The following is an 8475-nucleotide window of genomic DNA, read 5'->3' as shown; positions in this document are numbered from 1 at the left end:
TATAAATTTTGTATTTTATTGGACGAAAATAATGTTGACAATCATATTGTAGATTTTAATAACCCGCAAATAAGTACACTGAGAGTAGTGTTTAATGTACACTACTAAGTTATTAGTCATAGATACTGCACCGTTTAGTAAAATATGGACGGACTAGATATTTAGTGGAATCGATTAAACATCCGTTTAGTCAGCCCCACTAATATCGCCGCAAAAAATCAAGATCCCCCACTTTAGAAGGCAATAACTCCGCAGAAAAAATGTGAGGAGGTTCGAATAAGAACCACACGAATCCGTTAAGTTTTCTAAATAAAATGGTGTTTCTGTAATTTGCGTAAAAAATGTCGTTCCGAGCTAATTAACAAAATACAAGTAAAAATGCTGTCGCGAGGCCCATTGTTGAGACACGTTAATTTTCACATGGCCCCAGAGCTAAGAATATGTTGGAAAAAATGTGAAAAAAATCTGGAGTGTGCCACAACATGTTTAAAATTTAAAAATATCTAAAAATGTCAGTTTTGCAAGGATTTTTGTTGAATGTTTTTATTTAGGGATTGAATGGAGCTATCGTGCTGTTTAATTGCATAAAAGGTGTAGTAATGTACCCTGATTCCTATTTCGACCACAAAACTGAATAAAAATTATAATTTCGCAATTAAAGCCGCTCAGAATAACTCGGAGTAGAAAAAAAGTGTAGAAAAAAAAGGTCCGTCATATTTCCCAGCGGCAGGCAGCCGTTTTCTTCAGATTTTCCCACAGCTGCTGCTCGCTCAGCGGGGCCGCCTCAATGCTTTGAGGTGAGCTTCGCCCTTCTCTCCTGATATGAAATTTTGATATTATAATACAGTATCAAGCTTGCACACGAATTGTCTTGTATTTTGTTTATTTAATATAGTACACCTATTTCGGTATTATCATATAGTTTTGTAATTATTAGGCTGCTAATTCGCTACTGAAATGCGTGAAATATTTGTTTATATGAGCAATTCCATGTGCATATTTTTTTTTTTGAAATTATTTGTAATAAGATGATGTTGCACCATATGTAGTGTAATACAATTATTTTTCCATTTAGCCGAAAAGAAAGTGTGGACTTTCTTGGAAACTGAAAATAGAGGACTCCACACTTTTAACCCTATCCCGTTGTTTTACCATTTTTTAAATATTTCCTCTTTGTCTCGCCATTTTTAAGAAATTTGTACTCTTTTTCTTATTGTTTCGCCTATATGCGAATTGAATTAATACAGAAACCAGTATGAAAATAGAATTATTTTTATTTTGTTGGTTTGAAAAGTCTACTATTATAATTTTTCTTAACATTTATATCATTTGGTTAAAAATGTTACTATTTAATAAAAAAATTTAATAATATTTTTAAAAAATTAACCGCTTTGTTAATTTATTTTTTCGTCGAAAAGGAACTGTTATGTTAGTCATTTTTTGCAAATTGTAGTATTTGTTCTCATAAGTGTTGAAAGAAAAACCCTAACATCATTTTTGAATAATTGGTAGAAATTACAGGAAACACAAAATTGAAAAATTTGGTCTTTTTTCTTTGAACTCTCATAACTTTTGTGATTTTAATACTATTAAAGCGTATTTCTTTTAATATTCGTGATATGGTACAGTTCTTAACAAAAATTTCTTGAAACAAAAAATGTGAAAACCTTCTTGAATTTTTCAAAAATGAATGTTTAAACTGATTTTCAGAAAAAATACCCAATTAAAAAAATGCATAGATAGTTTACACTGTCCTCTAAATAATTCAATTTACAAATTAATTTTTGAAAAATCCAAGAAATTTTTGGTTAAAAAAATATTTCTTGACAACTGTATCTTATTACAAATAATTTTAAAAAATACACCTTTACAGCAATAAAGTCATTAAAGTTATAAGAGTTAAATTAAAATTGCAAAAAGCTTAATTTTCAATGTATTCTAAGTTTTTGGAATTTTTCAAAAATCATCTTATAGTTTTTCTTTTAACACCTAAGAGAACAAATACTGCAATTTTCATTAAAATTTTGAACAATAGCTTACATTCTGCAGATGACTTGACATGGAATTGCTCATATAAACAAATCTTTCACGCATTTCAGTAGCGAATTAACAGCCTAATAATTACAAAATCTTATTATAATACCGAAATAGGTGTACTATATTAAATAAAAAAATGCAAGATAATTCGTGTTCAAGCTTGATACTGTATGATAATATTAAAATTTTATATCAGGAGAGAAGGGCGAAGCTCATCTCGAAGCATTGAGACGGCCCTGCTGAGCGAGCAGCAGCTGTGGGAAAATCTGAAGAAAACTGCTGCCTGCTGCTGGGAAATATGACGGAACTTTTTTTTTCTACACTTTTTTCTGCTACTGTGCCACGCGCCTCGCCTCATTAAACTCCGAATTATTCTGAGGGACTTTAATCGCGAAATTATAATTTTTATTCAGTTTTGTGGTCAAAATAGGAATAAGGGTACATCACCACACATTTTAGGCCATTAAACAGCGCGATAGCTCCATTCAATTCCTAAATAAAAATATTCAACAAAAATCCTTGTAAAACTGACATTTTTTAATATTTTTAAATTTTAAGGTCTCTACTGGATTCTAAACATGTTGTAGGACACTCCAGAATTTTTTCAAATTTTTTTCTACATATTCTTAGCTCTGGGGTCATGTAAAAGTTAAGGTGTTAACAATGGGCCTCGCGACAGCATTTTTACTGGTATTTTGCTAATTAGCTCGGAACGAAAATTTTTTACGCAAATTACAGAAACACCATATTATTCAGAAAACTTAGCGGATTCATTTGGTTCTCATTCGAACCTCCTCACATTTTTTTCTGTGTAGTTATTGCCTTCTAAAGTGAGGGGTCTTGATTTTTTGCGGCGATATTAGATAGCGTTAAGTAGCCTCTACTGAACGATTCGTAGTACGCACTAATCCTGTTTAGTAGATCATACTGTTCGCTTTGTCGTTTATACCAGCGATTCCCAAACTTTTTTTGCAGTTTTCAGGGAGGGGCAGGGCCGCCACCCTACCATTTTTTCCCCGTTACTAGAACCCAAGGGCGATACTTAACTGCCGGTCATGCGGGAGGTTGCATGCTTCACTCGAGAGAATTAGAACCGGTTGAGAAATGTGATTCAGATAATTAGAATTGAATTGAGCCATGTCTTTAGGATTTTAGTTATTGAAACAGCCTTAAATCTCATCACAATGAAAGGGTCCTCATAGCGGGGAGGGGGCTGCCCTGCCCGGGGTGGCTTCCCCCGACCGCGGTCGGGCCGCTGACTGCCGGCAGTAGTTTGGGAATCGCTGGTTTATACTATCCCTGTTTAGTAGCCTCAGCTGAAAGATTCGTAGTACGCACTACTCCTGTTTAGTAGGTCCCACTGCACGCTTTGTCATTTATACTAATTCTGTTTCGTAGGTCTTATTAATCCAGCGTACTGGTTAACAGCTCCTACCACACGTTCAATGAATTTCACTAGTAAAAGAAGTGGTAAATAATAAGCACAGGGTTCTAGAAAAAAAACATGATGGAAGTTTCAAATATTGTTTTGTTATAAGATACTTTAATTCATATTCACGTAAATCAAAATGTACATTAATTATTATTCATTAATCTAATATTTAACATGTATACTATATTATACAGCATGTCTCAATGTGATGAATTCAGTCCCATCATTTGAGCATTGATGTATTACTAAGAACGGAGTTAACAAGTCTTCATACAAATGACATGTGAATTCTCAGCTGCTAGGTAACTGCATACGCGTGCAAACTCGCTTCAAAGCAAGCAACAATCATACTCTCGCACATAAAACAAACTCGCTTGTCCTCATTTACAAAAGTTTTTAATATCCGACCAAATTTATGGAAGGTATCAGGGTTTATATCCAGAATCACGAAAGAACCAATTCTGTAGTTAATGTCATAGATTTCAACCTACTGGACACCCAAGCAAGAACTTGAGAAAGTTTTTAGAATAGATTCCCGAAATCCGAAATTTAGATCACTTTGAGGGAAGCAGTCGAATCTCTCTCCAATACTATAATCAAACTTGTGCGAGAAACCGACCTTGGATGATAGTCGATGGTATAACCTCAACTGCTCTTTAAGAGCAACAGTATGGAATGTTGACCCTTGAAGTTGTTACTGACGCTGTTGCTTTCAGCTCCCTATGTTTCAATTCAAATCTCATGACACTAAGATGTGATAATGGGCCGGACATTTTCATGATTTTGGGATAATGTGCCATATCTATTTCGGTTCCATTTTATTGTAGCAAAGATGATTTTGATCGCAAGTGTGTAAAGTTCACACCACTAGGGCTGGAAAGAGAAGAATAATTAACTTATTCGACGTTAACATTTTTTATAATAAAAGTGTGCTACCATCAAACATTTCCAAGCGTAAAAATCATCGCCCAAACTCCAGATTAGTAAAAGAATTTTTAGGAACCATGGAAATATGTTCTAGATAGATATTTCAAGAATGTACGGGAAGTCCAGTTAGGGAAAAAAAATTTCAACATATTATCGCAGTTCCACTGAGAAATGCATTGACCGTTTTCCTAACCTATAAAAGCATGGGTTACATTGCTGAAGAGGGGCGTCACCTCTGTTTTGGCTGAAAAACTCTTTTTCGGTAACAAAATATTAGGATCTTTAATTGAACGATAAATGAAGCGATTAGCGAGGCAAAAGGTTAAAGGCAGGAATTTGACCAACATTATTTCTGTGACTAGTCTCAGGGATGCTTTTCTGCTCCCGTATGAATCATGAAGTCGGATATCGTGGCAAACCCATATTTGAGACATCTTAGTAACAAAAGTAACAATAATTTTAAATTTTTCCCTCGTCAGATGGCTTCATTTATCGTTTAATTAAAGATTCTAATAGCTTGTTGCCGAAAAACAAAAAATTCCAGACAAAATAGAGGTGACAACCCTATTCTGCAATTGCTCCAAAGCATGCAGCACGAAAACATGCAGTTTTCGAGAAAACTCACTTGTTAAAAACACAATACAGACACAGACAATTGATTTTTTGCAGCCCGAGTTCTCTCAGTGTGCGGCGTGATGCACAGATCACAGATCAATGAAAATCAAGATGGAATCGATTAGTATTCGACCCAAGCGATAGTGGATGGTACTACTAGTCCAGTCAATGAAGGATTTGAGAAAAAATTCGTAAAAGTAGCATTTTTTTCATAGATACGTTGACAATGGCTTAATAAAGATATTGTAAAGAGTTCCCAAACATACGTGTACGGCAAAGTTTCGAAATTCTGGAAAGTGTTAAACAGTAACATGTTTTTTAAAATTACTCGAGAACTGTTGATTTTAGGTCGAAAATGATGATGTGAAAAAATGTTCATTATTTTATAGGGCACAAAAAAGGTTCTATCTACTGTGGGCCTATTATCAACGGCTGCGCTATGAAATTGGATTAGCTGCACAATTCTTTTATTTGTGAACAAATAAAATAAAATCTCAAATATCCTGGCTGAAACGTCGGAAATATATCAGGCGATTTGTACTGGAGCAAATGCAGGTTCCTGTTAACAAAAAAAAAACGACTAAGTCATTTGCATGACAAACTAACAGTATAAAATGAGCTCAACTTCAGTGTACAATTTGATATGTTTAAGGGGATGATTTTGAGATGAAACTTCTTGCAAGTGTTCCTCCATTTTCATACAATACATTTTCCAATTTGCAGGTCAGAATAATAATATTTAGGGCCTCTTTTAAAGCTTTAAACAAGTAAATTTCAAAATTTAAGCTATGATGTCAGAAGCAGCGGTGATTATGAGTCCTAATGGCAGCAATGGGAGAGAATGGCGAGAACGGTTATCTCTTTCGATGATATTGAACCCTTCGAAATTTTTTTGCTCACTTTTCCCGACAATAGACTTGGCCTTCGGGTGGCCGTGACGTCACTGCAATGCTGGTTCTCAATTATTTCGCTGAATTCAACTATTTTTTGAATAAAATTAAAATCCTTTTTGATTAAAATATCAAATATCACGTTTTTCGTTAAGAAATTATGGGAAATTATGGGAAAATTTTCATACACGGATCGGAATTTTCCCATACAAGTATGGGAACTTTCCCATACTGAGGTATGGGAAAATTTCCATACATGGATGGTTATTTTCCCATACAAGTATGAAAACTTTCCCATACTGAGGTATGGGAAAAAATTCATACACGCATCGGAATTTTCCCATACAAGTATGCAAAATTTACCCATACTGAGGTATGGGAAAATTTCCATACACAGATCGGAGTTTTTCCATATAAGGATGGAAATTTTCCTATATCTCAGTATGGGAAAATTTCCATACATGGATCGGAATTTTCCCACACAAAGATGGAAATTTTCCCAAACTGAGGTATGGGAAAATTTCTTCCCACAACCTTAATTTTTAAAACGAGTAAATAAACAGAATTTCAATATTAGGATAAAATATAATTAAAATAAAACAATATTTACAGTGGAATCTTCTATAAAAATATGCAAATTAGCAGAAAATTAATGTTCAAAAATAAAGTCAGCTTCCATTCCTATGCGGTCCATCAATTTCTGGACTTGAGGATTTACTGTGTGGAGGTTCCTCTTATTCCTCCCTCTCTTGTGGCCCCCCTTAGGGCTGATTTTTTGGAATGCGCTGCAAAAATTAAAAAAATAATTATTACACATGCAAATTATACAATATAAAATAATGGATTAAATATTTTTTGACCTACTTCAGACAAATAAAAGGACCTCGTTTATGTTCGAGATAATTTATTTACATTATTCGACGTTTTGAGAGTCATATGCTCTCATAATCAAGACATTCAGTTAAAATTTCTTACAATCATTTTAGAGCCCCGTTTGAAAAAATATGTTAGAGAAAAATAATCTTAATATGTCTTCATTGATGTTTAGATTCGAAGCGTTTAAATAAATTATTAAAATAGAAATAAATGTGAATGTGAATATTTCTCAAATGTATAAGTTATAAAAAGTTTCAATAATTAAAATCAGGTTAAATAAATAATTTTACTAAATCGATTGAGAGGAATAGGATTTAAACTTTTTCTGTTCCTTTCAGGGGATTTTTAGAAAAAGGGAAAATCGCGTATTCATAGGAATAAAAATTCTTAATTTTTCTGCATTCAACGTCTAATGCCGGGCTTAAGCTTGAGCACAATTCAACTAATCTAAATATCGATTAATGTTAATAAAGGATCTCCAATATAATTAGGTACTTTAATTTCTCTTAAGTAAGTCAGAAACCATCTAATTTATTATTTTTTATAACATTTATATCTGAAATAATTAACATTTTTCAACATTTAAAAAAACTTTCAAAAACGAATTTTACAAATAAAAATGGCTGAGTTTGAATTAACTCACCGTTGGATAAACTCTAAAGTTCGACTGCTTTTCTCTCCGTATTTATATCCATATGTATAAAATGCCAGGAAACAGCACAAAACCCCTTCCAGTATGTTCCTGGGTTCCGTGATCATATCGCCTTCCGCAAATACCTGGCACGTAGCGTTCTCGTCGAAGAGGGATTGACCTGCAATAAGATAGAATAATAAGTATGTAATCAAAAGCATTAAAATAAAAAATAACCAAGTTGACCTCATTACATAAACTCAAGAGCAAAATTCTAACCTTTAATTAGGAGAACGGGTTTATCTCTGTTCCCCGCTGCCAATACTTCCTCCATTGGCGATATATCCTGTAAAAAGAATGATCATGGGTTCTGTAAGTTACCCTTAGAAAGAATATGTAAAATAAATTAAGGTTGTTTTTATTAGTTATTTACCGGAACAAGACGGAGTATTTCCTTGTCATCCTCAAGGAAGTAGAGAGGAATCAGCTGAAACAACGCTTTTAATTTTGGCGTTTCCTTTCTTAGATTTTTTGAAGCATTCTCTGTGGCGGCGATTATCACTTTCATCCTCTCTCTGCTTTCTTTCCTCTTATCCGAAACTTGGCTCTTTTTTCTTACTTCAAACTGCATTATGGAAAAGAGGAGCTGACCTTTAGAAGAAATTTTCTCATCCCACACTTCTTTCATGTCTCTTCCAAACAAAACAGAGGCGTGGGAAAGAAAATATTTCACTTCTTCTAGATGCGGCCACATAATCAAAACATCCTTGATTGGACCCTTCCTGTCAATGATGTCTTTTCGCTGAGTCGAATAAGTAGTTTCCATAAGCTCTGCTACCTCAGCATCACTAATCCTCCTACCATCATCCATGTAAAAATCATTCGCCGCGTTTTTCATCTGAAGCAGCTCCAACCGCTTGTTCTCTTGACTTTCCTGTGTCTCGCCGTTAGGAAGAGTTACTTCGTAAGCCACAGAACCATACTCGTCGTAAACTCGGTCTTCCATATGGATACGTCCATTTCCCGCCTCATTTTCCAGGTTTTCTCTTGAACTAGCTGTCCTTTTT

The 8475-nt window shown here is 34.1% G+C and overlaps 1 protein-coding gene across 7 annotated transcripts in view; it reads left to right on the top strand.

The window, feature by feature from the left end:
* LOC117173390 (AT-rich interactive domain-containing protein 2) overlaps positions 1–8475 on the top strand; it is a 343637-nt gene that overhangs the window by 241859 nt on the left and 93303 nt on the right. The gene's annotated exons all lie outside the window — the stretch shown is intronic.

The sequence above is a fragment of the Belonocnema kinseyi genome, chromosome 5 (assembly GCF_010883055.1).
Source record: "Belonocnema kinseyi isolate 2016_QV_RU_SX_M_011 chromosome 5, B_treatae_v1, whole genome shotgun sequence".
Taxonomy (NCBI): Eukaryota; Metazoa; Arthropoda; class Insecta; order Hymenoptera; family Cynipidae; genus Belonocnema; species Belonocnema kinseyi.
Note: the sequence above shows the minus strand (reverse complement) of the source record. Positions and strands in the feature narration are given on the sequence as shown.